Raw genomic sequence first — 4654 nt, 5'->3', positions numbered from 1 at the left:
TTCGCGCACAGGAATTTGCCAATATCCCTTGCTGAGATCGATCTTTGAGAAGATCTTACTGCCGGTTAACTGTCGGAATAGATCAGTTGCCGTCGGCATTGGTTCAGGGTCAAACACGGTGATCTTATTGACTTTCCTGAAGTCAATGCATACCCTGTTTGTGCCGTCTTTCTTCTTGACAACAACAACGGGAGATGAGTAAGGGGATGATGATTCACGGATGACCCCCATCTTCAACATGTTGTCGATGTCCTTCTTCAAGGATTCCCGAGCCTGAAACGGGATAGGGTATGGTTTTGACCGAACAGGAACGTCAGATGTGAGGTGGACTTCATGTTCAACCAAGGACGTAGAGCCTGGAACATCAGAGAACCTATGGGTGAAGTCGCCCATAAAATCATGCAGCTCCTTCTGCTGATCTTCTGTCAGGTCAGGTCCTAGCTTGACGTCATCCACTCCCTCTTTCTTGTGGAGGTCTCCCAACTCCAGTAGTTCCTCACCGTCGAACTCGTCTAGTTCGGCTGGTTCTTCCACACTTGCTGCGACCTGTACTGCTTCCGGAGGTCTCTCCACATACAGTTTCAGGAGGTTAGCGTGGTAGATCTTGGACTTCTTGCCGACATTCACCTTGTAGTCGTTGATCCCTACCACGGCCTCAACCTCGTATGGGCCTTTCCACTGCATCAGTAGTTTGTTGTGATCAGTGGGAAGCAGTATCAGCACTTTGTTACCTGGTGTAAACTTCCTGTTTACGGCTTTGCGGTCGTAGTAGTGCTTTCCACTATCCTGAGACTTTCTCAAGTTTTCTCTCGCAATCTCGAGAGTCTCCTCCAGTTTCTCTCGCAACTCGAACACGTACTGGTAACTGTTCTTCACTTCAGGTGTGTCCACATCTTTCGTCCACAATTCCTTTAGTATCTGCATCGGGCCTCTCACGGTCCGCCCGTACATCAGCTCGAACGGGGAGAATCCAGTGGACTCTTGTGGCACCTCCCTGTATGCAAACAGCAAGGCATTGATGTAGCGATGCCACTGCCTTGGCCGCTCACTGCATAGTTTCTTCAGCGTGGACTTCAGCGTCGCATTGAATTTTTCGACCAGCCCATTGCACATCGGGTGATAGGGTGTCGTAGTCAAGTGACGAATGCTCAGCAGCCTGTTGACCTCTTCCATGCATTCAGAGACAAACTGTGTCCCCAGGTCTGTGAGGATCTCTTCAGGAACCCCAATTCTGCTGAAAATGTCCACAAGTGCCTCGGCAACAGTCTCGGTGTCAATTTTCTTCAGAGGCACGGCTTCTGGGTACCTGGTTGCATAGTCTACCAGGGTCAGTACCCAACGATGACCCGCTTCACTTGGCGGTTTGATCTCGCCGATGAGGTCAATGGCCACCCTCTTGAAAGGTCGGTCGATCAAAGGCATCTTCTGCAACGGCACTTTCGGAACCCTTCCTCGAGGTATGGTTTTCTGGCAAATATCGCACGATCGGCAGAATCGAGTCACATCTGCATGCAGTCCTGGCCAGTAAAACGCAGCCTGGATTCTGTCCGATGTCTTCTTGACACCCAGGTGACCTCCCATAATAGAGTCGTGGGCCACCCCCATCACCTGGCGCCTAAGTGGTTGAGGCACCAGAACTTGACGTAATGGCTTCCCACCATTGACTCTCGGGTGCTGGAACACTCTGTACAGGATCTTGGCCTTTACTTCAAAGTGCACAGTGCCTTCGCCCTTAGTCATCTCCTTGACAGGACGACTCCTGTACTTTGTCAAGGTCAAATCAGCTTCCTGTAGCTGAATCAGCCGATCCCTGTCCACGACAGCAGTTGCAGAACTGTTGGTGACCCTGAGTGGCGTAGTTGTTTTGTCCTTCTTCGCCTGGGCTCTGGTCGTCACAGCGCTTACAACCTGCGGCTGGTCGCGGCGATGCACAGTTGCTCTGTCATCTCGTAACAGTTCGCTGATATCTTCATTCGCGAATGGCAGTGGGTCTTCCTCCTCAACAGCAGGCTGAGCTGCGCCCATTCTCCATTCGACATCAGGGTCATCAGGACGTCTCGCACCCCCAATGTTCCCAATTAGTAGATCGTACAAGGGCTTCTTCAGGCAGACGGCCTCAACTTCTCCGGTGAAGTCTGGAGTATCGATCTGGTCCTTCCCGTCAGTGGATGCTGGAAGTTTCGATGCCCTGTGTAGCATTTGCTGCTGGTTATCTCTTAAACGTGGTGCCTCGTGCTCATTTTGAACACGCATCATTTCTGTCTGAAGCTCTAAGCGCTTCGTCTCCATTTCTATTTGGAGCTCTAAGCGTTTCAGCTCAATTTGCCTTTCTTCACGCTGTGCTTATCTTTCCCTTTCTTCACGCTCACGCTGCGCTTGTCTTTCTTCACGCTCACGCTGCACTTGTCTCTCTTCACGCTGCGCTAGCAGTCGTGTCTGGGACTCGACGAACTCCGTCAGCTGCTTGCCTTTCAGTCCCAGTTCAATTCCTTTTCCCCAGAACTCAGCCATTCTGGTCTTTTCCGGTGCGTTCGTCTGTATTCTTTCACAGCCCCGTAGACGAATGTAGTCTTCTAAAAGAACACAGTCTCTGCTGCACCTCCGCTGCTTCTCTCGTCGCTGTTCACCTTCGTAGACGCAGGCTGCCACCCTCCTCGTCTAACGTGACGGCGCACACTGCTCACGATACGTACACGACGTACCTCAGTCGTATTTCGTAGTATTAATGCACTAGCTCCGCGACGAAGTCCGTCTCGTCCAAACGGCAGCTAACCTCTGTAATCCCGATACACTCCGGCGTCGCTCACCGTACCGAGCTGCGGCGATTACCAAACTCTTCATCAGTCACACCGAATCCACGGTTCCGTAGTCTCAATACTGATCCCTCAGGATACACCCGATTGATGGCTACCTCCTGTGACTGTCTTGACACTGGTCCTTGTTGCTGGAAAACCCTTGGCGTTAAACGTAGATCCTCGGCTTGGCCCCCAATTGTTACACGACACTTGAGATTGCCACAAGTTCTCAAACGTCGTATAGTTGTGTTCTTTTATTCTACGTCGCCCGTCTTCGCAGCAACAGAAAACAACTCGTCAAATTGAGTTCGAGGATTTATTCAGCATTCAATACATACAACTGCACAACGTAGCAGAACTCAAATAGAAGCTTTTTTTAACATTCAAATCGCGCTGGCATATATAGTAAATACTCAATCTCGAGAATATTCCAGACCGAACACGATACAACTACATTATACGAGCCGTGCATGGACTAAACTAGCAACATTCACTGTGACGTACATCAAAAGCGCCGACGCACTTAATCCGAACGAACGCCACGAACTCACGACTAAAACAGCATGGTAAACAACTTGTTTTGACAGGACTAGAAAGTTCACCTGCATTCTCGTCCAAGCATAAATATTGTGTTTACAAAATATAATATCGGTACTTTCCCACAAAGTAAAAATAAGTCAACTACATGCAGCACACAAAACTGAACCAAAGCTCAGCAACGGTAGCGTTTCCTAACAGCCTGAAATGTTCAGGCCTGTGGCCAGACACTACACGTAATGCCTAAACGTATATAATGCCTGAAACCTCTCTGCAATTTTTGTTGGTGAGGTTTCTGCTGATGTTTGTTGGTGGTTTTGGGTGGTTTGTTGGTGGTTGGTCGTAGTGGGTCGTGTTTGGTTGTTGATTTGTTGTTGTTGTTATTGTGTGCATTCATTGTGATATGTTTTACTTGTGCAACACCATGTTCTTGGGTAACACCATGCACTCGTCCTCACACACATACACTACTCTAGTAATTTATTATTTATTTATTTCATGTATGGAAAAGTAAAATACGAATTATGAAATTGTTATAAATTTGCGCCTGATTATGTAATGGTTAAACACACCATCAAAATCAATATAATAATGGTTACTAAGGAATGCATTTTGAATGATAATATAATATTACATCTGATAAAATGGAAAATGAAGACACTCATGTTGAACAAAGTATCTATGTAAATTAATCACGTATTGAGAATGATAATTTAGAACTTCGTCAAATAAAATGGAACATGGAGACATTCATGGTGGATTAAGTAATTGTTTAACTTAATTAATAAAAACAAGTATGCAGTTATTGTACACAGTAAATAAATGCAAACAACATTGGTTACTAGAGCATACAATAAGAGTAATTAAAATTAAATAAAAATAAGATGCGCACTAGCTCCACATGAGTCACATTTTGTTCGTCCGGGGAAAACCTGATCACAATCAATGTTCTATGTGTTTTGACAAGACCGACTGTTATGGCAGCAGCTGCTTCATTTGAGATGACTTTTGAAGCACCTGCAACGGTTTGTGGAACACTTATATATATATATAGATAGATAAATCATTGTGTGTGCTTTGTACATTCGTCTACTTGCCTCACTGTTTTGCCTCGTGATGTGTTTTTATGTTCTTATGTTTTAGTTCCTACCTGATTTCATTTTTGAGGCGCAATCTTCCTTACAGCTTTCTATTATCCAACGAGTTGCCGAGGAAGAGAGAGAGAGAGAGAGAGAGAGAGAGAGAGAGAGAGAGAGAGAGAGAGAGAGAGAGAGAGAGAGAGAGAGAGAGAGAGAGAGAGAGAGAAAGGGGAGAGAGAGAGA

This window comes from Littorina saxatilis, linkage group LG8 (assembly GCF_037325665.1).
Source record: "Littorina saxatilis isolate snail1 linkage group LG8, US_GU_Lsax_2.0, whole genome shotgun sequence".
Lineage (NCBI taxonomy): Eukaryota > Metazoa > Mollusca > Gastropoda > Littorinimorpha > Littorinidae > Littorina > Littorina saxatilis.
This window is presented reverse-complemented; position numbering follows the sequence as displayed.